Source organism: Megachile rotundata, chromosome 7, assembly GCF_050947335.1.
Source record: "Megachile rotundata isolate GNS110a chromosome 7, iyMegRotu1, whole genome shotgun sequence".
Lineage (NCBI taxonomy): Eukaryota > Metazoa > Arthropoda > Insecta > Hymenoptera > Megachilidae > Megachile > Megachile rotundata.
Window position 1 is genome coordinate 8685181 of NC_134989.1, and position 23881 is coordinate 8709061.

The 23881-nt window shown below is 32.7% G+C and overlaps 1 protein-coding gene across 26 annotated transcripts in view; it reads left to right on the forward strand.

The window, feature by feature from the left end:
* Positions 1-23881, forward strand: part of LOC100874737 (uncharacterized) — a 138090-nt gene that overhangs the window by 3010 nt on the left and 111199 nt on the right. The window lies entirely within an intron of this gene.

Below are 23881 nucleotides of genomic sequence, written 5' to 3' on the forward strand. Positions count from 1 at the left end.
GAAATTGTACGTTTTTAGGGTTGCTGTTGTTGGAGAAATTAGGGTTTGGGATTTTGAAATTTCAGAGTTTGGGAATTTGGGAATGTTAGGTTTTGGCTGTTTAAAATTTGGGTCTTTAGGTAATTTAGGTTTTGGTTATTTGAAATTTGGGCTGTGGGGAATTTAAATATTTTAGGGTTTGGCTATTTCAAGTTTGGTTTTTAGGGAATTTAGGTATTTTAGGTTTTGGCTATTTCAAGTTTGGGTTTTTGGAAATTTAGGTATTTTAGGTTTTGGCTATTTCAAGTTTGGGTTTTTGGAAATTTAGGTATTTTAGGTTCTGGCCATTTAAAATTTTGGGCTGTAAGGAATTTAGGTATTTTAGGTTTTAGCTATTTCAAATTTGGGTTTTTAGAAATTTAGGTATTTTAGGTTTTGCCTATTTTAAGTTTGGGTTTTTGGAAATTTAGGTATTTTAAAATTTTGGTTATAGGGAATTTAGGTATTTTAGGTTGGGCTATTTCAAATTTGGATTGTAGAGAATTTAGGTACTTTAGGTTTTGACTATTTCAAATTTGGGCTTTTGAGAATTCGGGAATTCAGGTACCTTATCTTTCAGCTATTTAAAATTTGAGTTTTGGGGAATTTGTGAATCTGGAAGTGAAATTTAAGAATTTTCAGATTTTAGAATTTAACCCTTTAAATATGGAAATTCTCAGATTTGCAAACTTAACACTAGAACTACCAAACCAGTCAAACGACCGCTCCATAAGTTTCTTATTGTAAGGAACTCATTTTGTTATAGTACATTCCTTAAAATCAGCATTGATTTTCATCAAGATAAAGAATAAATGTGTACTAATTTATGTTTGGTTGTTTGTTTATTTATTTTTCAACTTCATTTTTAATTTCAAATTAAGTACACATTATACGTTGGTAGGTTTAATGTTAAGTACGAATTTGGCCATTTAGAATTTCTGCTCTTGATTTTTATATTTGGGAAAAAGATGTAGGAATGTAAGGAGATAATAATCTGAAGATATGAATAATTTTTTTACCTATGTGAATTATTCTACATCCCTCACGACGCTTTAGGGGAAGTTCACCCTGGTCCCCATCTAGTTACGTCAGTGTTTATCGCACACATTAGTCACGCGAGTCTCGTTTTCTTGTTCTTTGTGTGACACGTTGTCGGTTCAGGTTACAGAGCATTTACCGTGTTAAGCAAGACGAGCAAGTTTATCTTGACAGAAGGATTAGAAAACATGGAATTTTGATGAAATGTGGTAATTTAATATTTATGAAAGGGAGAAAGGCGACACTAGAAGCTGTGCATCCGGTTTTCTGTAGTTGTGATACCGCATGGAACCAGCAGGTTATTCCACCCTTACGCATCTAGTCGTATAGCGATGGTCAATGGATCATAGTTCGCGAGAGTAAGAGAACTACAATTTTTAATCGTGTGTTCTTACTGTGACTATTTGTCTACTGTACTATTTATTTTTACTGTGACTTATTATTTAAACACAAAAAAAAATAAAATGAAATATTTGTCGTTTCTATAATATTTAAAATAAACTGCTAATAATTGAAACTACTTATGTCAGTCAAAATACTGTCACCTTTAATTTAGCGATATTTTTGTGTCATCAATTCGTGTCAAACTTTATATGTTTCAAGACCAGTTATTGTTCGTTATAATTGGCGATCAGTCAATGTATATTAAGAACCTTAATGAACAGTTTATATAACGATTTTCAGTCTATCACTCAAGTTTGTTTTTTCTCTTTGGTTTCTTTACGAGGCCTACGTCTTAATCGCTTTGAGAGTAAATGCCTGTACCGTACTAAGTGTAAGACGCTATGTTAGGCGTAATGACTGATTGTTCTAACTCAGAGGTCACGGTTAACCTACGTTAACGTGGGTTGTGAAAGTGGTACCTGGAAGATATGCGTGGTGCGTTTAAGTTTTTACGGGTTGCGTATAGTTCAGCCTGCACAATGGAAGGTTATTTCTATTCCTGTTTCAGAACTTAACCCTTTGTCGAATACATTCACATTGTAACTTATCATTTTATGTATTCGTTTTTAAAGCGTTAGAAATCTACAACATAAATTTTTATAGGTGTATGCAACTTTTTATGTCACTTGATAATGAATTTCTCTGAAAATGCAAAATATATTTCATATGTGACTTTGCGAATTTGCGGTATCTTATCATTTTTATTTTTATTCTCTTAATCGTTTCTGGAGTCTTGTCATTTTTTAGTGAAAATATCTTTACTGTTATTTGCTTATTACATGAGAAATTGTTAATTATTACTGAATAATTAGATCAATTCAATACTTTAACAGTAAGATACCTTATTTCAAATTTGTATACAGCTATGTTCCACATTTTACCACGAATTTCAAAATAAAATTACAAACGTAATTTTGTGTGTTCCCGATAAACACATGGAAGGAAAATGTCAACAAGAAGTGAACTTGAAAAAAAAAATATTTGAACTTGAAAATTTGCGGACGTAACATGAATTGAACTTTAAAATTTACAACGAAATATTTCTATTGGCACTACCAATAGGTAGTAATGTGTACACAAAGGTGTAAAGGTCTCATTTCTATTTTTAATATGATTAAATGAGATTTATTTTTATGTGAACGGTGTTTTTCGCGGTTTCGAGAATAACGAAGCGTATTTCCAGAAAAAGTAGCCTTCTGCATTCATAAAGGAACGCATATGGATTCGAGCCAAAAACTTGTACCTTTTTTTCTTTTTGGCGAAATATATTTTATCTCAGAGATGAATTTAGTCGCGCAGAAATACTTACAAAAGGAATGAAAAAAGAAGATGCTAATTTGGGTGCAGTCCATCTTGGATTCTAAATTGTTACATCAAATAAGTACATTTTGATGACGAATTTGAAGCATTTTCTGTGGTAAATAAGCCGAGTGCTTCAAATTTAATTGAGGCGTTGAAACACTTCTTGCGCTGTTCGACTTCTAAGAATGTACTTGTGAGTTTACTGCTTCTGCGATTATTGAAGAGTTGTTGATACTTCGTAGTTTAAATCGATCTCGGAATATACTGTTTATACTTTGAAATTTGTATTGTTCAATTAAAATAATAAAGTGTATAACAAACTTAGAGTGTCTATTTTTCTGACAAAAATATCGTGACTATATTTTTCATCGCGTCTTCGTAAAATATATATCCTTCGTTTGAAAATGTATGTTTAATTATCGAAGTGAAAATTTGTGAATTCATCGAAAAATAACAACAGCAAAAACTCAATGAATTATGTAAAATCTAATAAATATAAGTATCGCAACTATTTTAGTAATTTTTATTTTATTTCAAAATAGTCTGTTTTATGTATGATATTTGAATGTGAATAATAAAAAATAAAATTGATGTAACACCAAGGAAATGACTTTCATTTTTTATCTACAGAAATTATAAAGAATATTTTTATTTGTACAATATACGACTTCATTTTTTATACTGTAAACATTGGGATGCTGCGTCGTTGCAACTAAATGGTGGTCAGTCGACAAAATGGTTGGGAAACATTGTTGTACTGGTTTTATTTAAAAGTGAAAGTTTTGACACGTTTGCCTGGGAACTCTTTCTTTTCTTCAATACTTTTTTATGATTCAATCAATTCTTTATTTGAAAATATTTGCTCTATTTTTTGTAAACGTGAGTTTTATACCGTGCAATAAATACACTGTGTTTTAAACATGAATTTCCAATATTGTGAAATATTTCATTTTGATATTATACGTTGAAATATTTAGTTTTAGTTTTATGAGTTGAAGTATTAATTTTAATAGTAATTTTAATAAACTAGTTTTAATTTTATGTTATAAGTTGAAGTATTTAGTTTTAATATTAGGTTATAAGTTGAAGTATTTAGTTTTAATATTATGTTGAAGGTTGAAGTATTTAGTTTTAATATTATGTTATAAGTAGAAATATTTAGTTTTAATATTATGTTGAAAGTTGAAGTATTTAGTTTTAATATTATGCTACAAGTTGAAATATTTAGTTTTAACATTATATTATAAGTTGATATATTTAACTTCAATATTAAGTTGTAAGTTGAAGTGTTTCATTTTAACATTAAGATGCAAGATAAAATATTTAGTTCCAATATAGTGGTGCAAATTGAAATATTTAATTTTATCATTACGTTGAAAGTCGAAATGTTTAATTTGAATAATATGTCGTAAATTGAAATGTTTAATTTCTACATTATATTGTGAACTAAAATATATAATTGCAAATTAAGTAGCAAGTTGAAATGTTTAATTTCAATAACACTTTGTAAGTGGAAATATTTAATTTCAACATTTGCTGAAATGTTTAATCTCAACAATTTTTTGTAAATTGAAACGTTTAACTTTAATAATATTTTGTAAGTTGAAATCTTTAATTTTAACAATATTTTATAAGCTGAAAAGTTAAATTGAACAACCTAATATCAGCTAAAATATTGAACGTCAACATTACATCACAAGTTCAAACATCAAAGATCTCAGATATACCTAAAAAATAAACTACTCATACATATTCATAGCTCCCATTAAATTATTTCGAACACGTAGTTCCAGCATTTACGTGGGTTATAAACTCCAATTAGCAATTTCGTGATATTGCATAGCTAGTCTCTCACCGCAAATTGCGCTCAAGTACCGAATTCGAGCGTTTAAAGCATTTTAATAAAGTTCGGTGTATAGATAATACACCGAGCGTGATAACTCATCAAAAGGGTTGTTGTTACGTATCAGAATTCCCCGCGTTACCAAGAAGTTCTTTTAATACGCACCGAGATTATGCGAACTCGGATTACTATCCGACATCTGCAATCCGTCTGTACGTGCCCGTATTTATCTGCTGGGTATACACACTTTGGGCACACGTAAAATTACGTCATAATCCTATCAGTATGGACCTTGTAGATGAATCTTCGCAAATGGAGCTTCATTCATACCGCGAGGCCATGGTTACTATCGTTCATCGTTTTACGCGTAACTATACACAAGAGAGAAATTTTCTTTGGCTAATAACCGATGTTAATTATTATATTGTTTCCTACTGGGAGAACGAACGTAAACAGCGTATTACAATATCCATTATCTTGTAACTGTTGTTTAATTTTTTAATTTAATCTCACTGCGTTAACATAATAGAAATCCCTCTTTTGTTAACTATAATTATCCATTAGTATTGAAGTCAAGAATAATTGATTTGAGTAAATTTTCTGTCGAAAGTGGCACTACAGTATTTGCGAAAAAATGAACACTATTTCTATGTTAGTGAAATATTTCGAAATTTGAAATAACAATCAAAAGAATATTTAAATATTAGTGAAGATACAGAAATGAAAGCAAATTATGCAAAAGTAATTTCGCTTATTATTAATTGTGTTAGAAATTTGAAATGGTAATTGAGACGCTTAATTAGTGAAAAAATAGAAGAAAAGTGAAGTTACAAGAATGTGAAATGATTTCATAAACACATGGATGAATAATTGATGCTTGTTTAAATAATCAAGAATTGCGTTAAGAATGATGCTGCTTCAAGTATTTACATATGGATTCTTCGTATAATTTGAGTTCATTGACATTTGCGAGGAATATATTGAAATTTCTGGCGTCTGCGAAAGGGAGACATTGGCAAACTCATTAGTCATATGGTAAACATATGTGTAAACGCAGTTGGGATACCATTAAAACGTAATCGTGATAAATGACTGTCTACTGTGATTCTATAATTATTTCTAATATAAAAACGAGAAGTCTTTAGTAGCTAACAAGCTGTATTTTTGGATTTTGCTTTTTTGAATATGCAGAATGATAGAAGGAATTGCGATTAAATAATTCAAATAAGTGAAGTTAATCATTGAAATAATAAAAAATTCAAATTAAATGATTAAAATAAATAATTCAGATTGAACAATTAAAAGATTCAAATAATTGAAGTCAAGTAATTAAAACAATAAAATGATTCAAGTTAATAATCAAAATAATAAAAAAATTCAAATTAAATGATCAAAATAAATGATTCAAATTGAAAAATTAAAACAATCAAATAATTGAAATCAAGTAATTAAAAGAATAAAATGATTCAAGTTAATAATTCAAATAATCTAGTAATTCAAACCATGTAATTACAATAATCAAGTAACTCAAATAAAATAGTTAGAACAATCAATTAATACAAATTAAGAAATTAAAATAATTGAGTAATTCAACATAAGTAATTAAAATGATCAACTGACTCAACTTAAGTAAATAAAATAATCACCTAACTTAAATTAAATAACTCAAGTAGTCAAATAATTCAAATTAAACATATTCCAATAATAAAATAACTTAAATTGAATAACTCAAATAATCAAATAATTCAAATTAAATATATTCCGATAATAAAATAATTAAAATTGAGTAACTCAAATAATCAAACAATTCAAATTAAACATACTCCAATAATAAAATAACTTAAATTGAATAACTCAAATAATCAAATAACCCAACTTAAATAATCGAATCAATGCTATTTTATTTGAACCAAAATTATTTTAGCTTTAATTTTTGAAACATTACAACACGAAGGTTAACCCACCAATTCACGTGGCACAGATTTTCTAAAAACGGGTTGCAATTTTGTCATCACACGATTCGAAGCAGAGATATCATGTATGCAATTATTCTCGCGTGCAAATTCACATTCAACTGAGCTTTTTATCGAATTTTATTACGGCCGTCATACGATTCGGATTTCCGAAGGATAAAGGGCGTTATGGCGGTGTAACAGTCGGCGATGATGAATGTAGGTCATTCGCGTACTTTATGCGAGATGTACATCTCGTTACTTCTGACATTCAACAGCAGGATCGCAATAATTTCATGGCCGTCGTAGCAGGGAGGCATTATACAAGTATTGTTCACGGCATGACGTGTCTTCGCGTGTAAATTTATGAAAGCCGGCGCGTAAAGACATGTGTGACGAGGCTGGGTACCATCTGATTGCTTACAATGCGATGCTATGCAACATACGCCCACGCTTGTTAAAACTACGTGTGCTTTTTATATTACCCTTCATCCGGTTTTTAAAACCGATCGAAATACGAGCAGATTCCTCTCATAATCAGAGAGATGTCCTTCGAACTGCATTCGAATAAACTCGCGTGAAATTGTCAGATTTTAAATAAAAATAGTTTGTGCAATTTTTGCAAATTTTCAACCAATTAACATTTGTTGAAAAATAAGCAACTTTATTTATTCTGTTGGTCAAAAGTATTTACACTGATATTATTCAAAATTTTGTAATACTTGATATTTTTTAAAACATGAATAAATGCACTATTCCTTCTTCGACTCTGTATGTCACTGTGGATCAGACATTTCCAATGGCGATGTGATAAGCGAGATATGACTGTTTGTTTTGGTTGTCCACTTATAGGAATATGTACGTATCTTGAATTTTCTTTCCAAGGAAGGAAAAAGTATCGGAGTCCAGAGATAAAAAATTTAACAGACAATTTTATAATTACACTTGAAAATTTTGTAAAGCATGAGGCATCGATGAGGACGTCACTAATGTGGTCGCTAATCAGTCCATGTCTAAAATTTCTACAGTGAACGATTTAAAAGTCGTCGCGACACTTAGTTGTTCAAAGTCGTAACGAGACTCCTACATTTGAAGATCGAGTGCTCGACTTCCGGGGTGCCTTTCATCGTAAGGTGTTAGTAAAACGCGTAAAAGGAGCGGGCTTTTTGAAGGGTGCGAAAGTTCTCTGCTAAGGACGTACCAATTAAAACAGTCTCTAAACTCTAAACAGCCGTTCAAACGTGAGATTGGCACGTGGCCACCGAGTTTAGCTAGCGTTCGTTAATTTAGCCGGGTTTATCCAGCGAGGTGTACCCATGTGAGTTTCCAACGCAGTACGCACGCCGTTCTTGTTTTCTATTTGTCGATTTTCAACCGCATGGAAGTGGATTGCGAAACCGCATAATAAAGAGATGCGCGCACGCATGCGCGAGCTTAGCTCGTGTACGTGTGAAGTTCCTTCCGTGATGTGTAAAAGTGGACTGAAAATAAACGCTCGAGACACGTTACCGCAATGATGTTCAAGCTTCATGGCTTAACGAATTAAGGGCCAAATAACGACTTTTACGAGATTCTTTACTTCAACGAATTTCTAAGGGTTTACGAACCATATACCTTGGGATGAGTAAGGATGAAAGGGGTGAGTAAGAACATTTGAATCTGGGGATTTGAGTGTTTGGGAATTTGAGGACCAAGGGATTTGAGATTTTAAGGATTGTAGGATTTAAGAATTTAAGGATTTAAAAATTTAAGAATCGCAGTACCTTCCAGAATTTTAGCATCCAATGATTTGATATAAATCAAATTTAGCTTAGATAGAAATTTTGTATCTAGGTATTTTGCAGTTTTGCTTTTCTATGGGCTTCAAATGCTCTAATAATTCTTTGTGCGAAATTTCTTTAGAAGATATATAAAAATGCACTCTCGTTATTCTACGAATCTATGAATAGAATCCTCAGGTAATTATTCTTTTGATATTGAAAAGCAGTAAAAATTGACTTTCAATAAAAGAAGCACTATTACTCTTAGACATTTGCAAGTTGACACAAAATTAGGAATACAAATCAAAGCTAAATTGAATTCAAACACTCCACGTGTATGGCTAGCAATAAATAAATCCATGTTTTACATTTGAATATAGAAACACGAGGAATTCTAAAGTCCAATAGAAAAGTAACTTTTGCGACACGTATCGTAACCTTTGAGAAAAACCGTACTTTCCCGATAACTTTGAACGTTTCTGGATGAAATTTTGGCCGGGTGCCAACGCTGTACGTGCCTGCGAATGAAGCGTAACGCTGGGAGACGTCAGTGATTGACCCAGTTTAATATTGTCTCGTAAAATACCCGTGTCATTAAGAAGATTCGTAGGTGGTTCGAGTTATTCGTCGTGGCTAACAATCGACTGCGATGTGTCATCGTAAGCCTAATTTGATTATTAAATCGTGGCTACTATGAAATGTCAGGCGTCTTCTTGGGGCAAGCCATTTAATAGAGGCTGCGCTAACACATCCTCTGTTCAGTGTAGTTTGCGTTGGGGAGACTTCTGAAGTCTTGTGGAGATTTGGATGTGGATGTGAAGAGTTTGTAAGGTTCACAGATTTTTATATTCTTGTATTCCTAGATTTCTACGTATCAAACTTGTAAATTTTTAGAATGGAATTATCAAACTTTTATATTCTCAATTTATTGGATTTTGAAGTATACAGGTGGTCAAATTAATATTGCTAGATTTCTGAATATCCAAATACTCAAATTTCCATATCTTCAAATATCTAAATCTACACATTTCTAAGCCTCCAAATTTGTATATCTCCAATATAAATTCGGGGCTGCCTAGATCCACATATTCTTAAATTCCTATGTTGTTAAATCCCTATACCCTGAATCTCCACATTTCAGAGTCCCTATATCGCCGAATTCTCAGGTTCCCAAATCCAAAGATCTCCAAATCCTTAAATCCTCAAATTTCTAGATTGCCGAATCTCCACATTTCAGAGTCCCTATATCGCCGAATTCTCAGGTTCCCAAATCCAAAGATCTCCAAATCCTTAAATCCTCAAATTTCTAGATTGCCGAATCTCCACATTTCAGAGTCCCTATATCGCCGAATTCTCAGGTTCCCAAATCTCAAGATCTCCAAATCCTTAAATCCTCAAATTTCTAGATTGCCGAATTTCCAGATTTTAGAGTCCCTATATCCTCGAATTCTCAGGTTCCCAAATCTCAAGATCTCCAAATCCTCAAATCCCCAAATTTCTAGATTGCCGAATCTCCACATTTCAGAATCCCTATATCGCCGAATTCTCAGGTTCCCAAATCTCCAGATCTCAAATCCCCAAATTTCTAGATTGCAGAATCTCCACATTTCAGAGTCTCTATATCGCCGAATTCTCAGGTTCCCAAATCTCGACATCTCCAAATCCTCAAATCCCCAAATTTCTATACCCCCAAATCCCTATATTCCCGAAAGCTAGATCTCCGAATCCCTATATACCCAAATCCCTACATTACAAAATTCTCATATCTCCACAATTCTATCTCTCCAAATTGCTACCTATCCAAATCCCTAATATTGCTGAATCCCTATATTTCCAAATTCCTATATTCCTAAATCTCTCTATCCTCAGATCCTTATATCAAGAAATTGCTACGTCACCAAATTCCCAAATCCTCAAATCAAGTCCACAAATCCCCAAATCCCCATTATATCCAATAGCGAACGCAATTTGAATGTCCAAATCCCTCACGATCTCAAAATCCTAAATCCTCAAATCCCATAATTGCAACACTCCATAAATCTCCAAATTCCTATATCCTCCAGTTCTCAACTCGTTCCCAAAGTGATTTCACGATCCCAAATCTAAAATCCTTGGAAAAGAACAAGAAGTCTTTACCCTTTGTCACATTTTTCTTCCAGCAGTTTCTGTTGACTGCACAATTCGGAGCTGCGATCAAAAGGTACCGTGGGGCGGACAGAAAAAAGGGGTTTGTGGCCTTTTCTTGTACGCTCGATACTTCCTCTTCTTCTGACTCCTCTGTTTTTTCTTTTCGCGCTCGTTCGACCCGCTAACCCTACTGCCACCCTTTTTCTGACCCTCTCACCGTTAAACTAGGGTTCATGGCACCCCAACGTCATTTAATTTAGTCTCGAGAACCAGGAGAAGTGAGCCTCTCGGTGTAAGTGAGCACCCTCAAACGATTTTCGAATACATCCTCCTGCGTCGCCGTTTTGCTTCTAATTAAAAACCGCGAAATGTACCTGTATTTTTAAACGCGGAAAGCGACGAGTTATTTGCTTATTAGTTAGAAGAGAGTTTTCTTAAAAACGAAGTTGCGGACGAGCTTGCTTTTTTCTGGTTACATAAACATTCCAACTCTGGTTACATTTCATCGATTCTTTATCGAAATTGGTTTGATCTTCGGGGGAATGTCGTATCAATTCACAGCGAGCGTCACTCGCAGTTGTGACATGTCTTTGAAATGTTTACACATGGACAAGTAGGTAACGATAAAATTATATAAGACTTCTATTATTTTATTTTTTTTATAAATATGTTATGAAACTATTTATCGTCAAAAGCAGATAATACGACAAAGGTGAGCCTCTGCCAAAGAAAAATGATGGAAACTATTATTTATTTTTGCAAAAAGCAACATAAATTCTGTGACTTAAAACGTGAAAAGTGTTCAGTGACACTTGCAGCAGGTCATTTTGATTTTTGTAACAGTTCTAACTAGAATCGTTTTGATTAATCTAGTCTTTGAAACAGTGGTAAAGCGAACAAATTGAAGAGAACAATTGGCAATTCCCGAAACACTTACCTCTCCCGATAGTAGTCGTGACGTGGACTCGAACTTGCGTTAATTGAGCGAACAGTACAGTGTGTTGCGATCGAATCAGGGCAAGATTAGATCAGATTCTAGCGTATCTGGTTCAGTCGAAACAAATGGCATTTTGCGGTGCTTTTCCGTTCTGTAATTGTTGTTGTGGTATACAAGCATCTAATGCCATATTTTCAGAGGAATTTATTATCTCGTTCCCATTTCTCTTTGCTCGGTTAATGGCGGGGAAGCATTGTGTGTGCGTCTTTTTCTGTAGCAGTCCGATCGAACGCGGTGACGTCGGTTTCAGTAGGTTGATTGAATGTCTGTCGCCAATTTGTCAATGACAGCCATTACTAGGTTGAATGCTTCGGACTTACAGATAAGAGCTATAAAGAAAACAAAGGGAAAAATTAGATAGGATTTACCGTGGACAATTCCTTCTTTGTTAATGTATAGTCTGGGAGGCAGAATTTTTAGCTGGATGACGATGTTAGCAGTAAAGGACGTTTTACTAGGAAAAGTTTTAATGGAGTTTTTATTGGTAAAGTTTTGGGAAAGTTGCCTTTTCATTTATGATGTACATGTAGTTTTATTACTTGTTCTATTTTTGTGAGAATACTTGTCATGTGTTAATAAGGTATTAAATTATCTTGATAAATTAATCGAGGATCGAAATTAAATATCAAGGTTGAACCATCAAATATTTTGTTCATTATTTGTGTAAGAATTGTAATAAATATAATTCAAACTATTTTAATGATTTTTATTTTCAAACAGCCTTTTTAAATTTTTGCAAATGTCTCATTTTTATAAATTTTACAGATGTCTCGTTTTTACAAATTTTATAAATGTCTCACTTTTACAAATTTTGCAAATGTCTCATATTTATAATTCGAACTATTTTAACAATTTTTGTTTTCAAACAGCCTATTTACAATTTTATAAAATGTTATAAATTTTGCAAATTTTTTTCGCATATTGAGATATAAAAAATTAAGTTGAATTATTTGCACAATTTTATTTAGTTTTATATATTAAAGCTTCAGTAAATTCACTTCAGTAAAATTTAAGCCTTGTATTATAAACATTTTCTGAGAAGTAAATAAAAAGTTGAGAAAAACTGTATAAAGTTATGTGAATCTATTTTAGTAAGTATGAATGAAAGCTAAGGTATTCAGTAAATTATAATGAAATATTATCTCTGAGATACTGATTAATCAGTGCAACAACCTACATATATTGATTACCATAGGTAAGGTTAGATATAGCCTGGTGCAACAACCTGCATTGATTATTGAGTACTGGGTTAGGTTGGTTATTTTTTCCCCAGTATGTACATGAGCGTAATCGTAGGAGGCTATCGAGATAATATTATCCCTCTATCATGATACTGGAAAATTGAAAAATTAACAACGCTATTTGGAAACAATTTAAGTATTTTAATTTGTTTTTTATGAAATTTAATTTTCGATAGTCTCGTTCAAAAATGGTGGGCCAAAGAGCACAAATTTAAATTTAATTTTATAATTTTATTTTCAGTATTTTGAACTTTGGAGAATCATTCAGGAGTTAGATTTGATTTTACCTAGCATAAGCTTATATTTTCTATATTTCTGATATATGTATGACATATACTGTTTTCTAGTCAATTTAAAATTTTTACCAAGCACAAAAGTAAAGATAATAATTATTAAAATCTAGATAAAATTCATAACGTTACATTTTTATGTCATGCTTCGCGAGGGTTGAACTGTTTCTGATAACATCAGACAGTTAATGTACAAAGTGTGTCAGTACACTTTATAATTATGTTCACTAAATCGAACACACGTTAAATTCACGTTGTGTTTTTTCTGTTAAAATTATAAATTTTTAAGACAACAATTATCAACGCCAACATCATATACAAATACTTCATATTTAATATATGAAAATATTTGTACTTTTTATTTTTGATTTCAGTATTCGCGTAGATGTGATATATTTTAATAATTCACCCTTTATATTGTTAATATGTAGTATCGATAATATTTCAATATTGTCGACAATTAGTGAGATTTCTGAAATATTAGTAATGTACATAAATAAATTTTAATCATTTCTGCATGCATCACTATCGATATGTAGAATATTTCAATATTGTCAATAAACGTTGATGTTTTTGATATATTAATACACAGTGCCTCAATGCACACTTTGAATGTTAACCATAAGAATGATTGTAAAAATTCGATTGACATTGATTCGAGGTTGACAACAATTTCCAGATTGACATTGAGAGATATAATCATTACAGTATCAACTTAATCTATGCCCAGTAGTTATTGAATCACGAGTGATATTGCACCCTACATGTCTGTGGTCTTCATCACATATGATTAATTCTTTTCGTATACGAAAGTCTTTCGTTTAAAAACTTCAATGTCTAATTTTAGATGAAGCATCGTACACGTTTTGTAGGTCTGGGTCACGATTGACCTGGTTCCACTATTCAAGGGTTAATCATTTAAACGCCAATTTATTTCACTCTATCATTTTCGCTGTCCTTATCGTGTAGTTAGAATATTTGATGCATCGGATATTGAACTACAAATGCATCTACAAACTTTGATTATTTTACACGTATTAATATTGTTAATTCTTTTACATATTATAACTTTATGTACAAAGTTTGTAAAACTAATTGTATTTAATAAAAAAAAGAAATAAATTCCTACGTTTCAAAATCACTTTGAGAAAATGAGGAGCAAATTTTTATTTGCTATAAGCTTCTTTATCCAAATGATTCTTTATCCAAATATCGACTCGCGAATCCAGTTTTATGTAAACAGATTCGCCACGATTCGAAGCCCCTGTCGTCTTGATCATATTAGACAATTCAATTATCGAAGAATCCAATTGCACGAATTTCGAGTATCTGCACTTTGAAACATTCGTACGCGAGTTGCGCATAGTTGGATTTTTATGCAATAAAAAAGGAACAGCGTTTCTAACCACCAAGGAATTTCATTAAAGCGTATAACTTCGTTCAACAATTTATTCCCCGCAAAATGTGCATTCCGTAAGCATTCTTTTAATGTTTCATAACGTCCGTGCCATTTTGGTATGCAAAAGTTCACTGAAACCAGATATTAAAACTGAAACTGACAAGGCTAACTGGTACATAAAAACATTCGCTATCTTCAACATTTTAACATTTTTGAAATAATTTTTTTAACATATTCAGATTTTGTATGAAAACTTCTCTTTGTCAATATTGAAGCTTCCTCTCTTTATCGATATAAACATTCATTCTCTTTATTGATACAAAGATTTATTCTTTTTGTTGATGTAAAAATACTCTTTATTAATATAAAAACTTAACCCTTCTTTGATACAAAAACCTACTCTCTTTATTGATAAAATTTTGTTCTCTTTATCGATGTAAAAACTGGTTCTACCATTTTACGCAGTAGATCAGTTAATTAAGCGAGCGAATATAAATACTTACGTTTCATTGAGTTTCATCTCTGTTCTCGGATACTCATTAAACGAACGATATTGATTTTACGCCCTTCCGCTTGCGTAGCACGCATACGGGAAATCGAAAAAAAGGGTGGTTAATCAACTCATTAAACTGTGAGAAAAGTGTTTAGCGGAAGTACATAGCTGCTTAAAAATATTCGCTGCTTTATATTCCTTTTATCTTGCTCGTTTCATCTTTTCTCATTTATATTCCCAGTAAAAGTTTTATTATCTGCGTGTTTAATTTTTTTAATTATGTACTACCTGCAAACTTGATAATCGCTGTTCAAACTTTTGTAAATATCGTTAATTCGATGTAACTAATTGTTACAGTATTTTCAATAGAGTTACTGTAATTGGTTACAGTAGCTGCAGAGATACAAATTAAAATTTATTGAAGAATGGTTTATGAGGACCTTACAGAATTGGTATAAAATACTTAGATAAAGTACAGCTGTAATAAACATATAATACATTAATACATATAATATAGAAAAAATTCTACAAACATAATATGTGTTATTTTGACGAATTTCATTATGAAGAAATATTATAAAAACATAAATTTGACAAAAGTTTAGGGCTTGAAATTTTTGGAAGCCTTTAAAAGCGGATCATGGAGTCACATCAGTTATCCACATAAAGTACAACTCCAAACAGTGAAATTTTCATATACCATCATTGTAAAATAAAATCAGGGATGTTTAAAGACATTCTACCTCTGAAACCTTTTTACTTCACACCGATTCTTCAACTCTGTCTCGTACTACTACTCAAATCTTTAGATACATTATAAACAATAAAAACTACTGAAATTTTTAAGGGGTGTATTTATGTTTCCGCAGCCCACATGAAATTCCCCAAAGTATGTCCATCCATTGCCTAGATAAAATAGAATAGAAAGAATCTACTCTACCATGAAGAGGTTACAAATTCCAGTCGAGTATAAAGGGTGTGGCGATGCTTCGATATGCAAGAAGAAATTCACTTATCCATTCGTCGCGAATAACTGAATTTTTATCCTCGCTTTATCCGGGCAGCGATATCTGCCGCAGTCTGTAACGTATCAAGATGTTTGTATCGAGCAACGTTAATTAAGCAACGGTGTCGATAGCGATTGAGTGATAGGTGATAAGGGGGTAGATGTAGAAGGACGGAAAAAGAAGGAGGTAAGCGGAACGACAGGAATAGGGGGCGGTTTGCTGCAATAGCGCTGCCGCGTTCATATCGACCCGAAACCTCCAGACTCCATCTTGCTTGTCCCACATATACCTATGTACGTGGCTACATGTACATGTACCTATTACTCGCGTCCATATACCAGGCTCGGTTCGTTCTACGGCCGTGTTTTCCTCTTCCTTTGCCGCGATTTTCTTTTCCATCGTCTCCCGGTGCCCTTTTCTCTTCTTTGGCTTTTGTCTGTACCACTGAGAAGTGTCTCGTTGCAGCCTGCAATCGACATACAATATACCGATTTCTACGCTGGCTGATAGCTACACGAGCTGGAATACATTACACTTCCGACTTTCTAAGTATCTTGTGGTGTGCCGAGAAACCTTAGAGCACTGCCGAATCATTTTTACCCTCGTATTGCGTGTTACTCCCTTTTGATAACGATGGCGGATGCTTTTCGTGGGTGGTTTTTGGATTGAAAAGGAACTGGAGGAAGGGTGGTTGCAAAACTGGTGTATAATCATAATTTGAAATCAAAAGTAAAATAGAAAAATAATGAGACGAAAATTAATATGTTAATTTTTTATCTCGATAAAAGATTTCGAGAGTAGTTTAGTCAATTTTGGAATTTGTGGAAGAACCTTGTGAGTGGGTTAAGTGACCCGTCTTTAGGGTTAGGTACGTTAGGTTAGGTTTTAGGGTTAATTCTTATGGGACACCCTGGATGACCATATTTTTAATATTTCAGGATTCTTGATATTCATTGATAATATGTATTTATTGTAAATTTAGGAATGTAGACGTTTGGAAATTATAGGATTTGGTAAGTTGAGAATTGGGGAATTTATGGATGTGAAAATGTGGTTAGGCAGAGGTTCGATAATGTGGAGGTTTGGAGATCTATAATTTGGAAATTTGGGAATTTTAGAAGTTGAGTATTTTGAGGGGAATTTTAGAATTTGAGATTGTAGAAATTGGAAGATTTGGTAATTTGGAAATATAGGATTTCAAAAATTGAAATTTGGAAATTTGAACATTCTACAAATTGTTAATTTGAAAAAATTGAAAATTCAACAAATTGACAATTTAAAAATTCTGAAAATTCGACAAAGTGACAATTTGAAAAATTTGAAAATTTGACAAATTTAAATTTGAAAGTTGCAAACCTAAAAATTTCCTATCTTGCAAACTCACCACCTTCAAAATATTAATATAAATAACCAAAACCAAAAATTCCAAAATTTGTAAACTTGCCACCTTCAAAATATAAATATTAATATTAATAGTAAAAAAGAATTAAAAAATCTGTGAATCCTAAAAAGAGCGAACGGAGCATCGTTTACAGATGCGATATAAAAGAGTATTTTACCAGTCGATTGTAGCTCATAATATCAGAAAAGGAGGGAGAGACTTGAATCGACAAATTCTAAAATATCTGCGTTTTGTTCGAAACGCATGCGCTACGAATGCGACCTCGACCCTTTCAGCTAACGCTCTTCATTGGCCCCCCTCGGTCAAAGCTGCAGCTCTCCTGTTCTCGTTTCCTCCGGCGTGTCGACCATACATTTAATTAAGCCCCAATGAAAAGGACGCGTTGGCGGCGATGAAGAGATTACGTTACTCGCTAAAGTAAACTGACATATATTCCAGTTTCAGGAACAAACAGACCGTTGCACATCAAAAGGTGTTCCTTTAAAAAAAAAAAAGAAAGAAATTCGATCCATATTTTACGGCCAGACCTTTGGCTTTTGTTCTGCTTCATTGTGTTTCCACGATTTGCGCAAGAAATGTTTATTGTTGTACACGAGGGATACTGTAGTGTAACCTTTGACGTGAATTTTGTAAAAATGTAAGAATATAATGATAAACTTGTATTGTAGAGAACTGGATTACACGTTATTGGAATACAGAGCACTCAATATAGTCCACGAGTTGGAGCGTGACTCAAAGTAAAAGAAGTTACCCACCGTGACTTCCAGTTACATTTCGGCAAATAAGAATAATAATGACAACTGCAGAACGCAATTCTATCTCACTCTCGAGACGTTTGCGTGTCATTGTTTTTGGCCTAATTGGTGTGCGACCGTGAGAGCCAATATACCGCCGAAAATACGTGTGAGGCGTCCATTTTTCTATTCTGACCAATTGGAGTCGCAGCTATTTGGGGACATAGCGATTTGGGAATATACCGATTTGGGGACGTAACGATTTGGGGATGTACCGGTTTGGGGATGTAGGAATTTGGGGATATAGCGATTTGCGGCTGAAGCAATTTGGGTATGTAAGAATTTGGGAATGTGGGGATTTGGGAATGGAGGGATTTTTCTATTCTGACCCAGTGGAGTCGCAGCTATTTGGGGACGTAGCGATTTGGGAATACACCGATTTGGGGATGTAGAAATTTGGGAATGTAGGATTTTGGGGATATAGAGATTTGGGAATGCAGGGATTTGAGGATGTAGAAATTTGCAAATATAGGAATTTGGAGATGTAAAGATTTGAGGATGTAGGAATTTGCATATATAGAAATTTGGGGATGTATAAATTTGGAAATATAGGAATTTGGGGCGTAGAGATTTGGGGATGTAGGAATTTCAAAATGTAGGAATTTGCAAATATAAAAATTTGAGAATGTAGGGGTTTGGAAATATAGGAATTTGGAGATGTAGAGATTTGGGAATATAGAGATTTGGGAATGCAGGGATTTGGGGATGTAGAAATTTGCAAATATAGGAATTTGGAGATGTAGAGATTTGGGGATGTAGGAATTTGCAAATATAGGAATTTGGGGATGTATAAATTTGGAAATATAGGAATTTGGGGATGTAGGAATTTCAAAATGTAGGAATTTGCAAATATAAAAATTTGTGAATGTAGGAGTTTGAAAATATAGGAATTTGGAGATGTAGGGATTTGGGGATATAGAAATTTGGGAATGCAGGGATTTGGGGATGTAGAAATTTGCAAATATAGGAATTTGGAGATGTAGAGATTTGGGGATGTAGGAATTTGCAAATATAGGAATTTGGGGATGTATGAATTTGGAAATATAGGAATTTGGGGACATAGAAATTTGGGGATGTAGGAATTTCGAAATGTAGGAGTTTGCAAATATAAAAATTTGAGAATGTGGGAGTTTGGAAATATAGGAATTTGGAGATGTAGGGATTTAGGGACGTAACGATTTGGGGATTTACTGATTTGGAGATATAAGAATTTGGGAATATAGGGATTTAGAATGAAGGGATTTTTCTATTCTGATCAATTAGAGCCGTAACTCTTCTAATCAGCTGGGTCTTCACGCGCCAACTGATGGGTTGGCATCGGTAACAGCATAGTGCGAATTAAATTCGAGATAATTTTAAAGATCGTAATATTGTAGACCTAAGAGCTGGGTTATTTACGTTACTTAGCTAACAGTTCCTCACAATAGTGAGAATTAAATTTGCAATAATTTAAAAAATCACAGTATTATAGAGTTAAGAGCTGAATTACTTCCATTACTTGACTAACAGTCTCGAGCAAATTAAATTCGAAATAATTTCAAAAATTAAAGTATTCTGAAATCAAGAGTTCCAGAGTTGAATTACTTACCTTACTCAGATGACACAATTGTTTAAATTACATTTGAAATAGGATAATTGTAATATTTTGCAAGATCAGTAAATAAAGACAGTAAGACTTCAGTAAAGAAAATTACTGGAAAATTAGTAGAAGGGTTGAAAAAAAACATTTGTTTAATATTATTAGTACATTGGTTGGCAATTATTGTTATATAAATGATATATTGGAGGTGAACTGCTTTACATCGTGTGATACAATTAGACTATGCCCTCCAGTGTAATATAACGGTACAACAGGTTCAGGGTTCAATCGTTTGACATCAGCATCTAAACTCGTCGTTTGTTCACGGTATGAAACGGGAAATTATTATTTTGTATCTTCTGTGTTTCTTACTATCGGGTACGAACGATCTCAAGCATAAATAATTGCTTCTTTCGTTATTGTATGAGATGTGCGGAGTACAAGCAGTGTTTCTCAACCTTTTCTTCAATGATATAATCGACATAATTTACGTGAAAATTGATATAATTTGATGATATAATTAAACAACTTATATAAATAAATATTTGATGATATAATCTGTAAGTTGAAACAACTTGTTTATACAAGTAATGTATTGTATTGTTTAATATTAATACTAATGTACTGTTTATACAAGTTTATACAAATAAATAAATGTCTGTATATTTGTTAATAATTTATGTATCTGAAAATGTAGTATGATTTTTATTATTTAAATCAAGCTTTGAAAAAATATAAAACAACTTGTGAAGTTAAAAATAAAGCAAGTTATTTTGACATGAAATAAAAATCATTAAAATGAGTTAAATTACATTATTCTCAATATTTAATTTATGTCAACTTACGTCAACTATCACATGGTAATAATTTTCAAGCAAAAATTGAATGCATAGTTAAGCATTGCTTAAACGAAGGATCATTTGTTAGTGAAGGAAGGAATCAATTTAAAACAAATTCCAGATCTATTTCTTTGAGTGCCTGTTAAATAACCGGCATGTGGATACCAATCCTATTTCTGCTTCGAATGGACAGGGAAGATCGAATTAAATGCTGTGCGAAGACCTAAATTACATTGGAACTGACCTTAATTAAGACACGCGTCTATTGAAATTCCAACTATGTAAATCCAACATGTCGCATATTACTGAATTAATTTCTCGATGTGATTAAGAATACCAGATTTTAATTTGTGAAAAACGTTTTGCAATTTCTCAAATTTCTAAATTTCCAGTTTCTATATTCCCAATTCCTTAAATGCCTATTTTTCTAAATTCCAAATTTCGTAATTATCCAATTTCCCAATTTCCCAATTTTCCAATTTCCCAATTTCCCAATTTCCTAATTTCCTAATTTACTAATTGACTAATTTTCCAATTTCCCAATTCCCTAATTTCCCATTTTTCCAAGTTTCCAATTTCTCAATTAACCAATTCCTTAATTTCCTAATTTCCCAATTTTCCACTTTTCCACTTTTCCACTTTTCCAAATTGCCAATTTTCCAATTTCTTAATTTCCTAATTTCTCAATTTCCTAATCTCCCAATTTCCTAATTCCCTAATTTTCCAGTTTCCAATTTCCAAATTTCCTATTTTCCTACATCTCTAAATTCCTAATTTCGCTAATTTCCCAATTTCCTAATTTCCCAATTCCTTAATTTCCAAATTTCCTAATTTCTTAATATCTCAATTTTCCAATTTCCGAATTTTCTAATTTCCTAATTTCCCAATTTTCCAATTTCTTAATTTCCAAATTTCCTAATTTCCTAAATTCCAAAATCTCATATCTCCATTTTAATCACCAAAATTCACTCAACGCAGTAAAAGAATATTATTGCACAATCTCCATTTCAACCCTGACATAAAAGGTCTTCCCGTTGAAAAGAATCGCGCCCCAAAAACAAGCATCGAAACAAAATAATTTCACCGTAAACAAAAATGGAGTCGTTTATCTGTCATACAAAATGGTCGATACATACAGAATACCCGAGCAAAATATATGGAATCCACAGAATCCAATATACATTCAGAATGATGCGGTTTTTATCCGACATTTGTCCACAAAATGTATTCCACAAGATGTGAAGTCATATAGAATAAAAAATGCTGAGAAAATTGTTGAATCGTGACTCGTACAACGTTCCAGCGTGACAGCAGCTAAGATGATAGTATGATGTCAGTCTGGAGCAGTGAGCTGGACGGAAGCACTCCCGTTAAATCGGTTAAACGTTTCCTCTGGCCCTTGTCGGGACATTCGGGATTTATTGTGATTGACAGAGGTAGCTACGCAATCAAGCACCTATTCAAAAATACCCGGTTGCACCTTTGCGAACGTAAATCGTGCAATTTATACGGTATCGTCGCGATAGCACAGAAAATTGGGTCACGAATTGTTGTCTGGTCTTTGTTGTGCGTCCCAATTTTTGCGTTTGCCGTGTGAGAGGTAAATGTAGCCGTGAGTCACCGTGTCATCGCTTAAAAGGATCTCGAAAATGGTAAACAAAGTTGAGCGTCGACAAGGTTTTTAACAATGCAGAGTGTAATTCTGGTAATTTTATGGGTGTTTAGTGAGTTGGTAGTTTGGAAAGTTGGGAAATTGGGAAAAGGAAGAGGGATAGTTGGAGAGCTGGGGAAGTTGAAAATTGGGAAAATGGGAAGGTGGAAAGTTAGAACAGAGAAAAATAGGAAAATTGGAAAACTGAATAGTTGAAAAATTTGCGAATTTAGAATTTGAGATTTTAGTATTTGAATATTTAATAATATAGAAATTTCATATTTTCTGTTATTCAGGTTTTCAAATTTTCCAATTTTCCAATTTTTGAATTTTTCAATTTTTCAATTTTTCAATTTTTCAATTTTTCAATTTTTCAATTTTTCAATTTTTCAATTTTTCAATTTTTCAATTTTTCAATTTTTCAATTTTTCAATTTTTCAATTTTCCAATTCTCCAATTTTGCAATTCTCCAATTCTCCAATTTTCCAATTCTCCAATTTTCCATTTTCCCAATACTCCAATTTCCCAATTTTCCAATTCTCCAATTCTCCAATTTTCCATTTTCCCAATACTCCAATTTCCCAATTCTCCAATTTTCCAATTCTCCAATTCTCTAATTCTCCAATTTTCCAATTTTCCAATTTTCCAATTTCCCAATACTCCAATTTCCCAATACTCCAATTTCCCAATTTTCCAATTTCCCAATACTCCAATTTCCCAATACTCCAATTTCCCAATACTCCAATTTTCCAATACTCCAATTTCCCAATTCTCCAATTCCCCAATTTTCCATTTCCAAATTTTCCAATGAGAATCTAGGAATTTGACGGTCTAGAAATTCGAGGACATAGGTACGTAGGGACCTAGGCATTTGGAGACCATAGTGATATATGACATGAACCACATCAAATGTGTAGTTAATGTAACGTGCGTGAATGACAGACACATATTTACACGGAACCAACAGATAAAGAGCGATTTATGAAAAATGTGCAAATACGTGAAAGGATGGTAATGTGCTAAGATATTAACACATTAACGACCGGTATCACGTATTCGTGACTTTCATACGTAACTTTCTGCGTCATTTTTCTTCCCCCTATTATTATCTGGCCCTGCATCGCGTACTAATTGTAACTTGATTATTTTGTATTCCGTGGAATACATGGGGCATTGCAGGAATGTGAAAACACTTCCGTTACAAGGATTCATTTCATTAATATTAAGTTTATGTGTTCTTCAATTTTTATTGATTTTCGAAATTCTTAGGAGTTTATTAAGTGGGGAAATTTTTAAAAATTGAAGATTTGAAGATGTGAAGATTAGAAAATTAGGAAATTGGGGAATTAGGAAGTTAGGAAATTGGATCGATGATATTCTAAATTTCAGTATCTCCAAATTCATAGATTCCTAATTCTCTATGACCTCAAATTTCTAGATCGTCAAATTCCTAGATTCTCACAGCGATGGTACCCTAAGTTCCAAAATCTCCAAATCCCATTGTCCCCCAATCTAAAAGTCTCAAAATCCTAGAGTTTCCAAATTTAAGAATTTGGAAACTTTATCCTTCCCCAAATCTTCAAATCCCCAAAAATCCTTAAAAATAAACAAATTAAAATCCTCTTCTTCATTGAAACATTTATCCTAGCAAAATCATATTTGATTGTACTTCAAACAACCCCACATTGAAAATTATTGAGTTAAT